At 44.7% G+C, this 20,542-nt stretch overlaps 1 protein-coding gene across 12 annotated transcripts in view; it reads left to right on the top strand.

Annotated features, from left to right (window-relative positions):
- The window catches only part of PTP4A3 (protein tyrosine phosphatase 4A3), a 213,327-nt gene that overhangs the window by 165,748 nt on the left and 27,037 nt on the right, over positions 1 to 20,542 (top strand). Inside the window, exon 1 of one of the 12 annotated variants that reach the window (XM_074264622.1) lies at positions 1,239 to 1,514. The exons of 5 other annotated variants lie outside the window; for them this stretch is intronic. The gene's annotated coding sequence lies outside the window, so the exon portion shown is untranslated. Of the gene's footprint in view, positions 1 to 1,238; positions 1,515 to 16,506; positions 17,009 to 17,275; positions 17,416 to 20,542 lie in introns of those variants that run through there. 6 more of the 12 variants (XM_074264637.1, XM_074264632.1, XM_074264611.1 and 3 more) reach the window with 6 other exon arrangements.

Raw genomic sequence — 20,542 nt, 5'->3', positions numbered from 1 at the left:
CCTTTCTTTGTATTCCTAGAGTTTAGAGGATCTCTTCTGTTCTTGCCTTTGGACCCATTTGGCTCCAGGCGAGAAAGTGAAGCTAATGATTTTGCACAGCCCTCCCTCATTCAAATCCAACTCACTTCTTCCTAAAATCAAGGTCCTTTTCTAGAATCAAAGGAAAACTACAGCCCTAACAGTGACTGACACCTAGTAGTTATTTTATAAATTTTTATTGACTGAGCTGGATGGCACAGTGAATTGTGCTCTAGTGATTTGGATCTGAATCCGGATCTGGAGTCAGAAAATCTGAATTCAAATGTGGGACATTGGGCAAGTACTTCACCTTTGTTTGCCTCCGTTTCCTCAACTGTAAAATGGGGTATCATAATATATCTCCCGCCTCTCAGGGTTATTGTAAAGATCAAATGAGAAAGCGATTAGCACGGTATCTAGAACACATAGTAGGTATTTAATACACGCTTGTTCCCTTGCTTCCATAACACAAAGAAAGTCATGGCTCAGCATGATGGGAGTGAGGAGATACAGAGATTTGGGGTGTTTTTCCCCTCTCTCTAGTGCTTTACTGTTAACAAACCTCTGTTTTCACAAGAACCTCACCCGATGTGTGGGGAAGCCAAGTGGGTAGAAATCTAGAGTCTTGTAGAGCTCCAAAGGAGCTTGAAGAACCCCCAGACTGTCCTTTCATTTCCAGAGAAGGCAGGAGGCTGTCCCAGAGACAGACAGTGATTTGCCTCAGCTCACACAGCGATCATAATCTTGACTAGAATGCAGATCCCTCACTTGCTCAGCCAGGGCTCTTTCTCCCCACATGCCGGAGGTCCCAGCCCCCAGCCCCCAAGGTTTGGAGGCTCCCACCTGCTGCTTTTTGCAGCCCTCCATCTTTTGCTGTCCTGCTCCCATGTTGCCCGTACCCTGTGGAGTTTGTTGCCATGGACCAGAGGAAGGGGGGCACCTTAATTTACTGCTGCCTGTCCCCCTCTCTGTCTGCTCCGGCCTCCAGAGCTCCCTCGCTGTTTTTTCCTCCCAGCAAGTCTGCTTGCAGATGCCTGACTCTAAATATAGAAAACAGGTGTGGGTGAGCAGCGAGGGGGCCCGGTGTTTATCAGCGGGGCCTTCGCCGTCTCCTGCTTTCAAAACAAGCCGGTCCGAGCCACCCCATCCTAATGGGGAAGACTTGGGCTTGGCCACGTGACGCTTGTACGGCTCTATAAATAGCCTCGGAAATATGTTGCTTGGGCTATTGAATATCCCCGGAGAGTCGTGGGATCCGTCCCTGCTCGGATTCCTGCTTCCTGCAGGAAGCTTCTGGGAGGATGGGAGTTGTTTACCACCTCGGGCAACAGCAGCCCTGAAGCGTGCCCCAGCGTGCTGGGTGCTGCTCAGCCCCGCAGAGGGAAGCTGGCCAGGGTCGAGGAGGGCTAGCCCAGGCCACGGGCTCCCGGTGACAGCTGGCCTCTGGAGCTGGAGGGGGATGGAGATGACACTTGGCCCCTTACACTCAGGATTGGGTAAGCTGGAAATGGAGAAATCCTGTGCCGGAATACCTGCGTGCCTCCCTGGGTCCTGGGGGTCCTGGGGGAGGGTGGTTCCCAGTGCTCCCTTCCTTCTGGGACGATAGGAATTGAGAACTAGAAGCAATCAGTAAGATAAAGAACAGGTACCATAATCAGTGGGTCTGAAATCAGAAATCCAGCGTTCAGTTCTGATTCTGTTACTCCTAATGGCTTTTCAGTAACCGATCTGGGTCCCAGTTTCTTCTGAATATAAAATGATTCTTAAATGGCCCTTCCAGCTTCTTTGGCACATAATCCTGCCTAGAATATCTATCGCCCCCCCCCTTCCCCTTCTTCCCTGGGTTTTGAGGTAGTAGACGGACAGAAGCATCTCCCTTCACCCTCAGACTGACCACTTGGGTCCCTTGGTGGAGTTCTGAGAGGGGAAAGAGTAAAAGAGGGAAGAGGGGGAGGGAAGCAGGCCTGGTACATCCTGGAACGTCCATACTCACAGGAATGGAGCAGAGAGAGAGCAGGGGGCTGAGGTCTGGTTTAGAGAGTCTGACTGATCTGGACCTCTGGATGGGATGGGGATTATGTCAGCATTTTGCTGAAAGAAGAAAAGAAAGAAAAAATTAAGGAAGAAAAAAACCCAACCTCAGTGCAGTTTAGCCTTGTTCTAGCTTGTGTGAGAGGTTGGAAACCCTGAATAATATACAAGCAGCAGATAGTCCTAAAATTGTTACTTTTTTGACTAGGAAAATATCAAGATCTTTTGCTATGTAGCTCTTTCTTTTCTGCAGCTGACTTGTCAGTCCTGTTCCTGTTATTTTTTGCACATTTTCAGAACATTAAGTGTCCCTCACGAGTGTGGCAATTAAGCCATGAAGCAGGTACCTAGACTTGTTCTAGGATCAGGATGACCAGTCTTTAGGACTTTATGTGTCTTAGTGGATAGAGGGCTGGGCTTCACACAGAACCAGGAGACTGTTTTGCCATCCCCACTTCTGGCACAAGCCATGGGACCATAGGCAAGTTTCTTGTCTGTGACCCAAGAATCACAATAATTGCACCAAAATCCTCACAGGCTTTTTCGTGAGGATCAAATGAAATTAAATAAGCATTCATTAAGCACCTACTGAACACAGTATATTTACAAATATGATCACATTTGATCTCCACAACAACTCTGGGAGCCAGCTATTTGACAGATGAGGTAACTGAGGCAAACAGGAGGTTGACGGGGGTTTTTTCTTTTTGTTTTTTTTGACATGTCTAGCTAGGCTAAACAACACAGTAAGTTTTCAAGGCTGGATTTGAATGCAAGTTTTCCTGAATTCCAGAGTCAGTGCTTTATCCACTTAAGCCATGTACTGCCTATAGAATATATAAGATTGGCTTGCAAATAACCAATGAAATAACTATGTAAAAAGTTTTAAGCAATAAGTAAATGGGACTTAGTATTATGAGACAGATAAGTAGGAATAGTTTGTGTGTAATAGACAATTTGTTGATTTTATTTGCAAAGTAGTAGAAAGTCCCCTGAAATTACAGCCAGGAGATCCAAATTTGTATCTCAGTGTCAATGCTGTTTAAGCTTAGACAAATCACTGCATCTGTTGGAATCTCATTTTCCTTATCTCTAAAATGGCCATAATAATGCTTGGACTATCTACCTACATGCACAGGGTTGTTTGATGAAAACCTTTTCTAAATGTTTGACACATTTGTGAGCGCTTAACAAATGCTAGTTCACTTACTAAATCTAAAGTTGTTGCAGAGATGGAGAATTTTGTTATTTGTGGAGTGAGCTCCATGGCAGATAGAATGGAGGCCAGCTGCTTGGGATGACTGTGTGTTGAAGGAATGTGTGAAATGGATGTTACTGCCTGATGTGCCTTCAGAGTGGATCTTTATTTTTTTATCCTCATTCTATACATTGGCAAGCTGAAATCTGGGCTGATGTGTGGGAGAACTCATCCAAGCTGATTTTGCTAAACTGATAGCCACTGATTTGTGGGTCGTTAGACTTAGAAGGAATACATTTGGGATCAGTGGGGTTAGATAGTCTCTCATCATCTTGGGGGGGGGGGCCTCGTATGGCATAACAGACCTCCCAGGGGCTGGTCTGGCAGAGCATGTCTCCCAGGGATGTATTGAATAAAATTTTCCATGGTTACCCAAGGAGAACAGTCCTCCCAAAAATCACCCTATTGTGAAAGGGTTTGCTCGTCATCCTCATAGCGTATGTTGTACTTTATCAGGGAGTAACAGGGCCCAGCTATTATGTTAGAGAGCCCGGTGTGGCCCCAGCATCCTAAGGTCATGCTGCCCAGTACCTTTCTTGGGTGAGATCCCTTAAGCATCTGCTACTCAGTAGTGCTGCTCCTGCCTCGTGCCCCTGCTAGGGCTGGCTGTTGATAGGGAACCATGGCTCCTGTGGAAAAGGCCAAATGCGCTTCCTATTTTGGAAACTGAACTGCCTGAGTCAGGAACTTTGCTAGCCTCTCTGCCCATCTCTGCCCGGAGAGCTGGGATATTTTACAGAGCAGGTCTCTGGGGAGATGCTCCCCTCTGTGGTCCAGTGAGGGGTGAATGTGTGGTTGTAATCATAATTAAAAGATTTATAATAATCATTATTATAATTATGGTTCACCTTTCTATAGCTTTTAGAGCCTATAAAGTCCTCATTACAACCCTTAGATGTAGGTTGCATAAGTATTATTATCTCCTTTTTGCTAATGAAGAAACAAATAGGTGAGAGGCACTGTGGTCTACCAGGAAAACACCCATCAGGGTCTGTATTTTTTGGCTGCTTTTGCTGCTTACAGTGGTTCCAGTGCTTAATGAAGGCACGAGCTTCTATGAGTACTAAACCTCACTAGGGTTCTTTCTAGTTTTTGATGTGATCCTGTCAGGCCTGGCTTCATAGTGGCTGTCGGGGCACACAGTTAACGGTCAGAATTGAAGGTCAAGCCCATTTCCTAACTTCAGTACTCTGTCTCCTCTGTCATGTGGTTACATGGCTCATATGATCTTGCACCTGTATTCAACTGCTGAAAAAAGGTAACTACTATATGCAAGGCTCTGTACTAGTCACCAAAGATAATGCCTATAGCTAAGGTAGGTATAATATGTGCAAATAAATAAATACTTAAGGATAGAGAGAGGAGAGACAGAGAGAGAGAGAGAGAGAGAGAGAGACAGAGAGAGAGAGAGAGAGAGAGAGAGAGAGAGAGAGAGAGAAGAGAGAGAGAGAGAGAGAGAAGAGAGAGAGAAGGAGAGGAGAAGAGAGAGAGAGAGAGAGACAGAGAGAGAGAGAGACTGAGAGAGACAGGAGAGAGAGGAGAGAGGAGAGAGAAGAGAGAGAGAGAGAGAAGAGAGAGAGAGAGAGAAGAGAGAGAGGAGAGAGAGAGAGAAGAGAGAGAGAGAGAGAGAGGGAAGAGAGAGAGGAGAGAGAGGAGAGAGAGAGAGAGAGAGAGAAGAGAGAGAGAGAGAGAGAGAAGAATAAAAGAGGATAAAAGAAGGAAAAGTAGATGAAAGGATAAGGAGAAGAATGAGAGGGGGAGGAGGAAGATGAGAAGAAGGAAGAGGAGAGATGAGAGAGGGGAGGAAAATAGCACTAGAGAAGAGGGGAAAAGGGAGAGGAGAGAAAAGAAGGAAGAGCAGATGACAGCTGGGGCAGAGGAAAGAGATTAAGGAAGGCTCGTGTGTTCGAGCCTTAGAGGACAAGAATTCTTCAGGGGTGAAGGTGAGGCATATGGCTGGCGCAACCAACCATATGGAGGTGAGAGTTAGGAGATCAAGGTTAGGCCCTTAGCGACTAGTCCAGTTTGGTGGGAAGATAAAATTTGCAAAGATGAGTTAATAGCAGTCCATATGCAGGAATTCTAGGAATTTCAATCTCATTAGGCTAGATAAGTAAATTTCAGATATCTGAAATAGAGATGGTACTTTAAAAAATAGCAGATGATGAGAATGTGTAGGGAGAGAGCACTTCTTTTCCAGCTTTGATCTTTCCTTTCCTATAGAGTTGTGAGGAGATGATTCAGATTTCATGTCTGCCGCATCCATCACTATTTTCTCCACTACATTATCCTCTCTCTTTTTACATCTGGAGACAGATATTTCCCTGTTTCTCATGTCCTAATCCCATTTACTGGGAGGTAGTTACCTGGACGGGTATCAGCCCTGCATAGATGTAATCTAGTACATTGCACCTCATCCTGCTGCATTTCTTCTCGGGACCCTGGCTTAGATTCTTGATAGAATCTAACCACTGGTCCTAGCATGACCTTCAAGGCCCTGTGCCTTGGATAAAGCCTATCTGGCCTTATTCTACTAATGCTTTTATTTCCCTTTCTCTGCCATCCTTAGTTCCAACCAAATCTCCTTCCAGATCTTCAAAAGGCATTTTATATGGGCAAAAGCAAGTCAATTCACTTATCTGGCCTTGGTGAAATGAAGTGATTGGCCTAAATGCCCTTTAAGGGCTCTTCCAACCTTGCCATTCCATGTTCTCAATGCCCTTCTCACTGACATTCTATATTCTAAGGGCCCTTCCATCTTTAAGCTCCTGTGTTTCCCCTGTTCCCTAATTAGTCTTTGGACACAGGCACGCTTTACTCCATTCTCTGCCTTTGCTCAACAATCACACGGTTATAATTTAACCTTCTGGGAGTGTTATTAGTATTCATCCCAGTGCTTCAGACATAGAGGAGTCTGCAGGAGGTTGGGGGATTCAGATGAGAAATGTCAGACATTTCTATGGTAACTCTGGTCCACTCATACATCCAAGAGTGGGAGTTCAAAATGGAAGATTCTCAGAGGAGGAGGAGTCCTCAGGGGTCATGTTGTCCTAATGCTAACTATGTAAATCTCAAGCCCGAGCCATGACCCTTCCCCAGACTGACCCTTCTCATCCGACCCAGGATTTTCTGTTGGTAACAAGGGGAGTACATGTGTCTGGTTTCCTACCCTACAACCTGCTGAAGTCAGAATCATCCATCATCTCAGCTTGAGGAGCACAGAGATCCTTTGTTGATTTTAATGGATCAGAAATCAGGTCAAAGCTAAAAGGGTTGTTAGGACATAAGAACACTGAATGTCAAGGCAGGAAGAGACCTTCTCAGAGACCATCCTAATTCATTTCCCTCATTTTGCAAGGAAGCAAACTGTGGCCCAGACAGGGGAAGTGATTTGTCTGAGGTCATACAGGGAGTTTTTAGTAGTGCTAGGACTGGCTAGAATCCAGGTCTCCTGAATGCTTAGCAAAGGGCTCTTTTTATGCAACAAACTTGTGACAGTAATGGTTCACATGTATGGAGCTGTTTAAGGATTGCAAAGATATTATCCGATCTGGTTCTCATGACTCTGTGGGGTAGGTAATGTTGTCATCCTCCCCCCCCCCCCCCCCTTTCACAAATGAGGACTTGTATTGTCATAGCTAGGAAATATTGTAGGAAAGAATTTAGTCCAGGTCTGCTACTGTCTATCCGGACTGCTGGGCACCCTTCATGACCTGACACCTGGCCTCTGGAACTTCCTTGCTTTGACAAAGCTTGAGGAGTCTTGTTTCTCTGCCCATTTTCCTCACCAATCCTTCCCTTTTCAGGGCGACCTTTCCTCTTCCTACCCCAAAGTCTTTGACTTCAAGCAGAACCTTTCAGTGAGTCTGAAGGACATTTAGATCCCTAGAAAAACATTAAGGTTCCTTTTCCTATGAGAAGTTGTTGAAAGAAGGGATAGAGGGGGGGGCAGCTGCAAGACTATCCTGCCATGATTCCATGTCTTCCTTCCCAGCCTGGGATTGATCTCATTCATACCCAAGGGGCTTAATTTTGTAGCCTGATAATGCAGGGGAAGTGAATGGCTGGACCCAGAGCCCCAAATCATAGAATTCCCATCTTCAGAATGAGAAGGGACCACCCAGGTGACCTAATCCAACCCTAGGAGACCCAGAATCCTCTCTACAGTCTCACTGACAAATGGCCATTGAGCTTACTACTTGAAGACCTTTTCAATGGGGAGCTTATTCCCTCATATGGTCCCTCATATTAGCTCTTACTGTGAGCTCTTTATGCTGAATCAAAATCTAACTTTCTTGAGCTTCCTCAGATAGTTCTGCCCTCTCAGACCAAGTAGAAGGTGCTAATTCTTCTTCCCTAGATAGCTCTTCAGATAATTGAAACCAGCCCTCTTGGCATGGACCCCATCACCTAAATCTTTACTTCTCCAAGATAAACAATTCCAGCTTCTCCTGTCAATCCCCATATGGCATGATCTCTATTCCTCTCACCATCCTGGTCACTCTGCTCTGGGCATATTTTAGTTTGTCAGTGTCTTTCCTAAAATGTGACACCCAGAATAGAATATGATTCCCCCAGATGCAGTGTGACTAGGGCACAACACTGCAGAAATGTCAGCTTCATCTTTCTGCCTTCTAGCCTCCCAAGCAATCTTGACATGGATTTATATTTATTCTTTTAATATTTCCATGCTTACTAAATACTTGTCTCCCATATTAGAATGGGAATTCTTTGTCTTATTCCTTGTGAGGCATTTCCAGTGCCTATCACAGTGTCTAGCTTACAGGAGGCATTTAATAAATGTTTGGTTAATATAACGTGGTACCATGTTAATTTTTCAGGCTGCCCTCATACACTGTTGACTCATTGAACTTGAACCCATTGGACCCTCAGATCTTTTTCTATTGCCTAGCAATGCCTTTCTTCATTTTCATACCTGATATCTGATAGTATAGATCCAAGCTTTACATTTATCTATCTCTATTACATTTCATCCTTTTGGATTCAGACCAGAGTTTGTTTCTGAAACTAGCTCCAATTGCTGCAGCTTTCATCCCAGCCTCGTGTTAGGATTTTTAGGATTGTTGGTAATTTTATCACATGGACATCTATGCCTTTATCTAAGTCTTTATAAAAAATGTCCTAAATTTCTTTTGGATATAAGGAAAGATTTCCTAACAATTAAGATTTATCTAAAAGTGGAAGGGCTGTTTTAGGAGGTATAGAGGGGAGGCTCCTGGAGGGCTTTAAAGTGATGGCTGGCTTGTAGAGTTCTTTTTTTTTTCTTTTTCTTTTCTTCCCCTGAGGTTCCTTCCAGTTCCAAGCTTCTGTGATCTTATAATTTTTTAAAATTTATTTATTCACTTATTTATTTTTTTGCTGAGGCAATTGGGGTTAAGTGACTTGTCCAGGGTCATACAGCCAGGAAGTGTTAAATATCTGAGACCAGAATTGAACTTGGGTCCTCCTGACTTCAGGATTGGTGCTCTCATTACTACACCACCTAACTGCCCCTGATCTTATAATTTTGGACAGAATAGAAGGAGGGACAAGACCTGTTGGTACTTCAATGCTCCATTAATCCTACTCTTTAAGTCCATTTATGTAAATGGTTTTAGAAACCTGCTAACTGTGCTGTCAAATATCTCCACATCTTCACAAGGCTATAAATGCTCAGAAATTTTGTCAGCTGCCTTATGAAATCCAGTTGTGTTAGATCCACATTATTTTTTTTTTATTATCTATAAGTTTAGTAACCTTGTACAAAAAAAAAAAAAAAAAAAGGAAGTGAGGAATCCCTTCTCCCCCTAAAATGTTTGCCCTCATTGAGGTTTGTGGATGGTGTTTGTCCACTTATCCACTAGCTGGTATTATTTTGTTCAAGGTTGAGTACCTTGTTGTTCTTGATCAAATTAGGTATTTACTCCTTTTTTTCCATAAGGACTGTAATTCAAATCACTGCAACTGAATAGCAATTATTAGGAACTTGCAAATTACTGGGTATAAAAAGATGAAAACTGATAAAGTTCTCACTTTCAGTTCAGCAGACAGATATTAAGCACCATCTCTTGTTTGCTTATAATCTAAGGTAAGATACTTTCTCTGTCCTTAAGAAATTTGCACTGTGATAGGAGTCTAAGTCATTTACACAAATGAGTATGATACAAATCAGTTCACAAGAATTTATTAAGTCATGTCTATTAGGCTCTGGGGATTCCAAGACAAAGACTCAAAAGCAATCATGTAAAGCCCTCCAGAGGCTTCTCAGAGAGCTGAGGGGTGGGGGAGTGCCATACACATATAAGCAAAAACAAAATAAAGACAAGGTAGATTTATAAGGCAATGTCATGGCTTAGTCAGTGATGAGAGGGAAATAGCACTAGTTAACTAGGAAGATCAGAAAAAGGCTCATGTTGTGAGTAGTACTTGAACTGACTTTGGAAAGCAACTAGGAACCCTGAGGACAATATATGAACCAGGTAAAATCTGAGAAATCAGAAAAAGGAGCGGTCTCTCACATCTTGGGATCATAGATTTCAGAACTCAAAGGGAGTTCAGAAGCACCTACTTCCTCTATCCAGTTTAGAGATGAGGAAATGGAGTCCCAGAGTAATTAAGTGATTTGTCTAAAGTGTCAGTGTAAGTATAAATGTCAGACACAGCATTTGAACCCAGGCCTTCCCAATTCCAAGTCCAGCACATTATCTCCTAAGTGGGATGGTCCCCAAGTCTTAGTGAAATTTTGGGCTATTGAAGCTGCAAGCTGCAATAGTGTCACCTTGTATATTACTGCCTTTTGTGTTATCTGGCAGGGAAGGCTTCAATTAGGAGGCAGCTCCAGAGTTGGATCTTGAAAGACAAGAAAGAAAGGATTGATCCTTCTGAACTAGGGAATGGGGGATGATCTGGGGACTGGAGTAAATTTTGATTTTTGAAGTCACGGGAAATAACAATGGAAGAAATCAAATTTTCTTCTCCCTTCTGTATTCTACCTAGAGATGGGGAACAGTAAGGTGGAAGATATTATTTATTTAAGTAATTAAGATCTGTTTGGGTACCCAGTCTTCACCATTCAATGTAGCTTCCTAGTGGGTCATGTGAAGGACCCTGCCTTTAACTTCACTCATAGCTTTCCAGGGTATCATTACCTCCCCCCTGGGAACCATTATTGGGATTACTTTGTTTTCTTTGCCTTTTGAGATTCTTCTCAATTGTCAGGTTTATCTTTGATTTGGCATCTTTCTTTAAGCTATCTCAATTATCTCTCCATCATCTTCAGTCTCCCTTTCAGTTTGGAATGTTTTTTTTTTTTTTTTTTCCTACTCCACCATAGATCTTTCCTGGCCCCACTTAGATTTCTACTTCTTCCAGAAAACCCTGACTCCCTAGCCAGAGCAATGAGTGGAAGTTCTAGTTCCAGTTACAGTATTACTTCTCCTCTTTTTCCTCCTCCTCTTCCTCTTCTTCTTCCTCCTCTTCCTTTTCTTCCTCCTCTTTCCTCTTCCTCTTCCTTTTTTTCCCTTCTCTTCTTTCTCATCTCCCTCTTTCCCTCCTCCTTTTCTTCCTCCTCTTCATCTCTCTCTCCCTTTCCTTCCTCCTCCCCGTTCTCTTCTTCATCTTCCCTCACCTGAATCTACTGATCTGGGGATCTGAATACTAGTCTGTTAGTAGTGATTTTGTGTTCCTAGAGCAGTCACTTCTCTTTTTCTGAGACTCAGTTCAGTTAAATGAGGGGATTTGGCTGGATCATTTGAGGTCTTGATTGCTCTAACATTAATAACTGGAATACACTGAGATTCAGATAATCAACATCCTGAAAGCAAAATAAGTCAGGCCTATGGAGAGGACAGTTTATCTGTAAGAAACTTGGGGATCTTAGTGAACCATATTCTTAATATGAATCAGTTGACTGACATGGCAGCCAAGAGAGCTAGTGAGAGTTTCAGCTTCTTTAAAAGTGTTTTGACTTCATTAAATGTCCAAAATGAGAGAGAGGTGATATTCAAACCATATTCTGCCATGGTCAATATCCTATTCAGTTCTAGGTATCACATTTTAGGAAGGATATTAATTAACTGGAGAGTATTGAGGATCTTGAAATCATGTTATAGAAGAGTGATGGACAGAATGAAGGCTGTTCAGTCTCAAGGCTAGCTGTTTTTAAGTACTTGAAGGGCTGTTGTAGAAGGGGAGATCACAGATAACTTCATAGATTTAAGGCCAGAAGGGACTTCAGAGACCAGCTCTTCATTTTACAGATGAGAAAACTGTGGCCTAATGAAGTGATCTATTTGCCCATAGTCATCCTGTTGAGAATAAGCAAATGGGGACTCAGGCCCAAGCCCTTGGATTCCAAAAGTAGAATTTTTGTTCTGAGCAGAAGATTTAAGCCCAACTCTGAGGAGGAATTTGCTAAAAGAGTGACTAGTTTACCAAAGGAGGTCATGGTTTCCCCCTCACTAGAGGTCTGGAGGAGAAAGCTAGGTAGCCACAAATTAAGTCTGTTATAGAAGGGGAGCCCCTTTTGGGTATGGCTCAGGCTAGATGTCTCTAAAGGACTTTGCCAACTGGGAGCTTCAGTGATTTTCTGTAGGGTTAACCAGAAAGAGAGCTTGAAGCTTGATGGTCCTCTTCTGTTCTCTTCGCCACAGCAAACAAAGCAGTAGTTCTTAACCTGGAGTTTTTCAATGTGTGTTTTAAATTTTTTTTTAAAGTAACTATTTCAATATAATTAGTTTTTCTTGCCATTATATGTGTTTTATTATATACTTTAAAAAACATTGTTCTTAGAAGGAGTCTATAGGCTTCAACAGACACCAAAGGGGTCCAAGACACACATGTGAAAGATTTAAGAACCCCTGTCTGCTTTAGAGGAAACAAAAACTGCTTGAAATTTCTGTTGGAATAGGAGGAAAGAAAGATCAAACTGTTTTCTTAAAGTTCTGAGCTAGAATGAGAGGTGAGAAAGCTAGGGGTAATGGGATCAGGAGTCATCAAAGCTAAGGGTATGTTTCCCCTCCTTTTTTCCTCTCTTCCCTCTTCCTCCATTCCCTCTTTCTTCCTTTCTCTTCCTTCCTTCCTCCTTCCTTCCTTCCCTTTTTTCCTTCCTTCCTTCCTTCCTTCCTTCCTTCCTTCCTTCCTTCCTTCCTTCCTTCCTTCCTTCCTTCCTTCCTTCCTTCCTTCCTTCCTTCCTTCCTTCCTTCCTTCCTTTCTTCCTTCCTTCCTTCCTTTCTTCCTTCCTTTCCTTTTTTCCTCCCTTCCCTTTCTCTATCCTTCTTTCTTTTATTTCTGCCTCCTTTCCCTCCTTCCCTCCTCCCTTCTTTCCTTTCTTTGGGGACTGGGGCAGCAGGCTCCAAATCTGCTTTTATCTTCTCCTGAATTTCCTTCCAGAACAAGTTGGGAGATTGAGAACTATTTGTTTCTTACTTGTACTTCATTCCCGAGGAATATCTGTTGAGAGAGGTTTGTGGGGCAAAAGAGTTGGGAGGGTTGGGGATATTAGAAGAGAAAAGAGAAGATAACCTGAATGCCCAGCACTTCTGAGAAGCTCCAGTTCTCCTGGAGAAGGGTCTGCTCAGCCTGATGGGCCCTTCCCACCATAGGTAGCCTTTTAGGGAAAGGCCAGGGGTATGGCTATTTAGTCTAGGAAAGTGCCTTTCAGAGTAACGGTCTTGGGGGGGGGGGGGGAGGGGGGTGAATGCCCCAACGAGTGCTGCTGGCTGGGAAGGAGGAGGAGACAGCTAAGGGAGGGCAGGGGAATAAACAAAGCTCCGGAGCTTAGCCCTCCTCAGGTTTCAATTTACTTATAGGCTTAAAGGTCTATTTTGAGAGGGTCACGGGGCAGGGGAAGGTGTTCCCATCTGGAGAGGTATCCAGGCCTTGGATTCTTCCCATTTCTTCACTGCTCCCAAACATCTGTGGTTTGGTAGATGTAGGTACTTGCCCCAGGCCTTCATTGTCTGGGCAGCTTCTGGGGTTCAAGAACATTTAACACCTAGTGAACAACCTTTTAACCTTTATTTAGGTTGGTGCTTATAGTCCGTGGACAAGTCTATACCTTTCTAGCTTGATGGTGATAATTATTCCCATTTCTGTTCTGGCAGACTTCCAGAGTGTTTTTCTTCAGTTTAGGTAGTAGAAGTACGATTCCAGTTTTCCAGATGAGAAAACAGGGAGGTTTCATATCTGGTAGAGATTTAGGGTTTGTGTTCTAATGGCTATAGTCTTTAGGAACCTGAGCTCACCTCTGTGCCAAGATATCTGAGGAGGACTTGTGTTTGAAGAGCTGACATGTGGAAGAAGGATTAAATATTCCTTTTGACCCTAGAAGACAGATCTTGGTGCTGCAGGTGAAAGTTGAAAACTGGCAGATTTTCTCATTGATATGGGAGAAAACAAAAAGCAATATTTTCCAACAGTAGAGGTGGCCAAAAGTAAGAGCTTGCTCAGTATCTAGAAGTCTTCCAGTAAAAACTGAATGACTAATGGATAGGGATGTTATCTAGCAGGGGTCCTCAAACTTTTAAAATAGGGGTCCAGTTCACTGTCCCTCAGACTGTGGGAGGGCCGGACTATAGTAAAAACAAAACCTCACACTCTGTCTCTGCCCCTCAGCCCATTTGCCATAACCTGGCTGGCCGCATATATGACCTCAGCTGGCGACATTTGGCCCGTGGGCTGTAGTTGAGAACCCCTGTTATATAGTATAGAGTGCTAGATCCAGAAAACTTAAATTCAAATCCTTCCTCAGATGTTTATTTAGTTGTGTGATTTTGGCAAGCCCCTTAGCCTTTCAGCCGATTTTTCTCATCTGTAAGTTGGGGATAACAATAATTTCTATCTCATTACAGGTTGCTGTGACAATCATAGACTCTTTTGCCAACTATAAAGAGCTATGTTGTTATTCAATCATTGCTGTTATGACTGACTGATCCATATAGAGTTTTCTTGGCAAAGATACTAGTATGATTTGCAATTCCCTCTTCAGCTAATTTCACAGATGAGGAAACTGAGGGCAAACAAGGTTAAATGACTTGCTTAAGATCATGCAGTTAGTGAGTGTCAAATGCTGAATTTGAACTTGGTTCCTCCTAATTCTAAGCCTAATGCTTTATGAACTGTAACATCTAACAGCACTTAAAGAGCTATAGATACACATATAATTCCAGTTATTGTTATGCTATTATTGCTATTTATTATCATTATTAATACCACCATTACCTATTGTCTTTTACACCAAGTTTTTTTTAGGGAAGAAACAGCACTGGATTATTAACCCATTATAAGAAATAAGGAAGCTGAGACTCAGAGAAGTGACCTGTAGACTACATACACTGAAGCTTATAGCTTTCCCCTTAAATTTCTGAACTACTTCATTTTATACTTCTCCAACACATAATATTGTTTATTACAGTCATATGTGTATTTATCTTATGCTTCTACTAGATGGTCAGTTCCTTGAAATTTGGTTTTTCATACTATCTGATCTAAATTGTGTATCTAGCTCCCACCGCATTAAGCACATGGTAGGCATTTCAAAATGTCTATAGCGTGAATGAATGAGGTTGTATTGGTAACAAAATATGAAACAATGTAGGGGAAAGTTTTGAAAATGTATCAAGTACCATTCAGATAGGAGCTGGAGTCTTTCCTGTTCCCCACTGTTCCCCATCCTCCATGGCAGCCTGAGTGGTATATGGTATAGAAGGCATAGTGCTTGTGATAACTAGGAAGATCAAGGCCTTAGTCTGCAGATTTTCTAAAACTTTTCAGAAATAATAGGATGTGCAAAACTGTACCAATATTTGTACTCTCAATAAGTCTGGAAGAGATGGAGCAGACCTGGAACCCTGATTTTCTGGAGCCTTAAGCCTGGAAAAAAAAAAGCTGAACCATCCTTTAAAGTTAGCAGTATTGAGGTTCTCTAGATAACTAATCCCCAGAACATTCTAGTCAGAAACATTCTGGGGGCTAGGCCCAGTCTCTGAAACATAGTCTTCACTCTGTAGTGTATTGGAAGAGAATCCCTTGACTTAGTCATGTCTCTTTCTGTTTGTCTGTCTGTCTCTCTCTTTCACACACACACACACACACACACACACACTCTCTGAAAGGAGGAGCAGCCTTATTAAGCTTTTGATCTGTCTGGGAGTTCTCCACCCCCATTTCCCCCTCATTTGTTCCCATCAACCCCATCATGACCTCTTTCTATTCTTCCCTCACCCCACTTCTTTCTCTTTCTTGTTCAGCTTGCAGCCTCATTTCTTCTCTTCCTTTTTTCTCCTCATACCTAAGGTTTGATAACGGAAGAAGGGTTGACTTCAAACTAACAACTCCACTGAGTTGTGATATGGAGGTTCTTTGTAAACTTTTGCCAACCCATTTCCTTTCTCTGAGGGTTAGGCTCATTTATCTGTAAAATGAGGGGTTGGAATCTCAGTTTGGTCTCTCAGGCCCCTTTCCCCTTGAAATAAAAGACCCCAAATGAGTATAATTAAGCCTTCTACGGTTCAGAGCTGATGTAAGGGAGAGCCTTCAAGTACAATTAAAAAGTGAATGTTTCTTATGGATATGCCCTTTCCAGGTCAAATATCTCTTCTTTCCTTTCTCTTTCCTTCCTTTCTTTCCTCCCTCCCTCTCTTCCTTCTTTCTTTCTTTCTTCCCTCCCTCCTTCCCTCCCTCCCTCCTTTTCTTCCTTCCTTCCTTCCTTCCTCTTTCTTTCTTTCTTCCTTTCTTTCTTAATTCCTCTTTCTTTCTTTCTTTCTTTCTTTTTTCTTTCTTTCCTTCCTTCCTTCCTCTTTTTTTCCTTCCTTCCTTCCTTCCTTCCTTCCTTCCTTCCTTCCTTCCTTCCTTCCTTCCTTCCTTCCTTCCTTCCTTCCTTCCTTCCTTCCTTCCTTCCTTCCTTCCTTCCTTCCTTCCTTCCTTCCTTCCTTCCTTCCTTCCTTCCTTCCTTCCTTCCTTCCTTCCTTCCTTCCTTCCTTCCTTCCTTCCTTCCTTCCTTCCTTCCTTCCTTCCTTCCTTCCTTCCTTCCTTCCTTCCTTCCTTCCTTCCTTCCTTCCTTCCTTCCCCCCCTCACTCTTTTTCTGCCTTTACTCATCTCTTGTCTTTCTCCTCTTCACTCATTCTCCTTCCCCACCCCTCCTCCTCTCTTCCCCCCTCCTCTCCCTCTTTACGCGGCTCTCCTCTCTAGCTCCCCGCCCCCAGTCCCAGCTCTGCTTTGGCCCCAGCCCAGTTCCCTGCCTTCCAGGGCCCTCCCCCTTCCCTGATCCTGGCCCCGTTGGCCCCTCCCCACCAGGCCGGCCTGGGAAATGCCTAAGGGGCCCCGTGAGCTGGAGAGGTGAGTGTGTGTGGTGTGTGTGTTCGCTCGCTCGTTCGCTCGCTCGCTTGTCAGCGTCATGTGCCCAGCAGGGCAGCCCCAGACTGGTTCCCGGCGGCCGTATTAAGGTCACACTCTCACCGTGCAGCCCCACACAGCCTAGCCTAGCCCGGGCCGGCGCGGCGCGCCGCGGCGCAGCGCAGCGCTGCCCAGCCCAGCTCAGCCCGGCTCAGCCCAGAGCGGCGCATCGCTGCGCAGCGCGGCTCGGCCTCCCCCCCCCCCCCGCACCCCCCTCCTCCCCGGAGCTTTGATCGCTCCCCTCTGCTCAGCTCCGCTTAGCTCCGCTTCTCTCCCTTCCCCCGGCCGGCCCCGGCGGTGACTCAGAGGTGAGCCCCCTTCCCCGTCCTCTCCCCCAGCTGCCTTTGAACCCCGCGGGAGCACATGGGGAGGAAATTGCGCCGGGGCACCCCAGGCCTGGGGCACATTTGGGTGGCTGGTGAAAAACGCCTTTCTGCAGGCCCGGCTTAGGGCTTTTGGTCCCCTGAAGGGGGGTGGGGTGGGGTGGGGAAGGCTGGGGATGGCTTCTTTGTTTTGGGGAAGCTTCCTGTACCGGGTGTGTGAGAGTGTGTGTGTGCGCGCGCGTGCGTGTGCACATACACACATGTGGGTGTCATTGTGCTCCGGGTTGTGCTGGAGAACATGTGGAAGTTGCCGAGAGGCAGCTTTGGACCCGATATTTGGAGAACTTGTAACGTCCAGAGCTGGTGTACTGTGGCCTAGGCTCCCTCCGCCGGTGGGTAGTGAGTTCCCCATCACTGGAGGGCTTCCCGGAGAGGCTGGCTCGTGCTCTGTGGCCCTTCGGGTCCGTTCCAGCTCCGAGGTGGCACGATCTCCCGTGGACAGAGCTGAGACGTGTTATAATCATTATGGCGCTTGAAGCGTCTCCTTTCTGGGAGAGGGTGCCCACTGTCGCGTGTCTGAGGGTTTTGGCGCCCGGAGCACAGCCTGGGGAGACCGCCGGGGGATCGGGGCTCCGCCTCGGGCCGGTCGTTAAGGGCATGGGTTGGTGCGCACCTCCCCGCCCATCGGAACTCGCCGGCTGGTGGGTGAGCGTGGTCTGTGTTGGTGCCCACATGGGTGTGGAAGGAGGTTTTCAAAAGAACGGGAATACACGGTTCTCGGTTACTCAGGAAGCAGCAGCCTTTCTGGTGGCGGAGCATGCTCGTGGAGCCGTGCTTGTGGGTCCCGGCGCCTGGGGCAGCTGGGGAGGAAGGAGAGACCTGTTGCTTCCAGCCGGGTGTTTAGGTGAAGCGGGGGCCTCCCGCTGTACGTGAATGTTCTCATTTCACAAGCAGAGAGGTGTGAAGGGGATCTGTGTGGGTGGGAGCCGAGGGGGGCTATCTGCGGGCCAAATGGAGGTGTGCGACTTAAGAGCCTGTTTGTCGCGTGTCTATCAGTGGGAATATATGGGGAAGGTGGGTGCTTATTTGGCACATGTGTGTGGGGTGTATCTCTGTGTTCTCGTCAGAGTTTGTGTGGAGACCCGTATTGCTGGGTGCATTTGTGGAAGAGAGAATTTAGTGTTTGGGAATGTGTTACCTCGCTGTGGAGCCGGGAGAGGGAAAGTCTGGAGATTTTGAATTAGTGTGTTGCGGGAGAGAATGTATCTGGGTCTGAGGTGTTTGTGTGTTAAAATGCGTGTCGGAGGATATTTTGTATCTTTGTTGTGATGAGGAGGTGCATCTTGGGGAAATGCTCCTTGCTGGAGGAAGTATGTGAGAGGATTTTTTGTATTTGCATCTGTGCGTAGCTATGTATGTACGTGGAGGGTATTTATGGGGGAGGGGATGAATGAGGGCTATCTAAGGAGGGACCGTGTTTGAGTAGGCTCCCAGAAAGTTGGAGGTGGTTTTGGAAGAGATTAGCGATGGGCTCAGGGACTAATCACTTGTGGTTGTAGCTCTGGGCACTGAGATTGGATCCTCTGATCTAGAGATGAAAAGTTCCTGGCTTTGATAGTCACATTTTCTTCTCTTGGTCCTTTTTCTGCCGCCTTCCATTTTTTTCTCTCTGGGCTTGGGACAGTTCTCTTTACCCCTTGTCTCCCTCTAATCATACTTCATCACAACTTCATCCTTACCATGACTACTAGAAGAGGCTTTCCCCAAACATTCCTCCCTTTCCTTTCCCTTCCCTGTTTCTCCTCTCTTTTGTCCCAGCCCCAGGTGGGGAGAGTTCTGAGAATTAACTGCCCCTGTGGATCATGCTGTGCAGCCTGGTTTGGTAGAAAGAACTTTCTGGCTTGGGTGTCAGGGGCTCAGGGAGTCACTGATCCCAGCTGCTCGGTTGTGTACTTGCCGTGTGGCTTCGGGGATATTATTCCCTGTCTCAAGGCTGTAGTTCTAAAGTTCTGTTACTTTGAGGCAAGGCTTCCCAAATTATTTTTAGTTCTAGGCTTTTCAGCAAATCTTACAGTACACCTTCTTTATCATGAAAGGAAATCGTTTTTAGAGCTTACCATGTGTATGTAAGAAGTAGATTAAAGAGATTAATTAGGTTTTCTTCTCCCACACCAAATTTTGTCACTTCATTGATTGAGATCAGTTTGGAGTTTGTGGATTATTTCTGTAGGATAATATAATTAACTTGCCCTTATTCCATTGACAAAATTTCTTGTAGTTCTTTGGGAGTCTGCAGACCTTAGAAACACTACCCTTAAAGGTTGGTTTATGGGAAATGTGGAGTAGGGAAAAGAATTCTGTACTTGAGTCAGATATATTGTCATTTACTGGTAGGTAAATCAGCCATTTGACTTCTTTGGGCATAGGTTTCTCTCATGTATAAAATGAAAGGTTGAGCTCCATCTCTAGCTTTAAGGTAACCTTCAAACTCTGAAATTCTGTGGTGAGTAGAGAGAGACTGGAGTCAGTAGATTGTTAACAGACTATAATCAGAGAGAGCATTTGTGTGTCTTGGGGGGACTTCCACCCTAGGAGCTCTCCTAGTCTTTTAGTCAAACCTTACCTCCTCCTTTATACCTTTTTCTTCATCTGCTCTAGCTCTCCAGTTCTGGAATCATGGATCATGATTATATCAGCTCTGCCTTTGATGAGGGGTGTCTGCTCATCCTTTACACCCAGGGATCTTGCCAGAGACTTTTTGGACCAAAGAGCCCCTCCTTGGCCCTCCCTTGAAGGTGGCACAGTGGGTGGCTTTAGGAGTTGGAAACAGGAAAACATTGAATTCTGTCCATAAATTCTCTAGCTGGGTAATCCTGGGCAAGTCATGTACCCTGGCTCTCTGTGTCCTCGTCAGTAATCTGTCTTACTGGATTGTTGTGAAATCCTGATTAGATAAGTGCTTTGAAAACCTGAAAGAGTTTTATGTGTGTTAGCTGTTAATATTGGTGCTGTAGTGCTCCTGATATTGGAGGGTAGTTTCCTTGAAGGCAGGAACAGTCCTTGCTTTTGTGGTTATATTCCTGGCACCCAGTACAGTGCTTGGCACATAATAAACATTAAATAAATGCTTTTTCATTCATGTATTCATTTATCTAGTTCAGGCCTCTTTTTTTTTTTTTTTTTTAAACAGAAATAATTGAGACCCCAAGAGGGGAAGGGACACTATAGAATCACAAGTAAGGAATTTTCTGGGTTCCCAGTTACATGTGATATAGCCATACAGCAATTTGTTGTTTAATTGTTTTAATTGTGTCTGATTCATCGTGAGACCATTTGGGGTTTTCTTGGGAAGGATACTGGAGTGGTTTGCTATTTCCTTCCCCATCACATTTTACAGATGAGGAAACTAAGGCAAGCAGGAATTAAATGACTTGACCAATTATCTGAGTCGGTATTTGAATTCAGATCTTACCGACTCTAGGCCTGGTACTTTGTGCCATGTAGTTGTTTCAGGAGTGC

Source organism: Sminthopsis crassicaudata, chromosome 1 (genome assembly GCF_048593235.1).
Source record: "Sminthopsis crassicaudata isolate SCR6 chromosome 1, ASM4859323v1, whole genome shotgun sequence".
Classification (NCBI taxonomy): Eukaryota; Metazoa; Chordata; class Mammalia; order Dasyuromorphia; family Dasyuridae; genus Sminthopsis; species Sminthopsis crassicaudata.
This window is presented reverse-complemented; position numbering and strand designations above follow the sequence as displayed.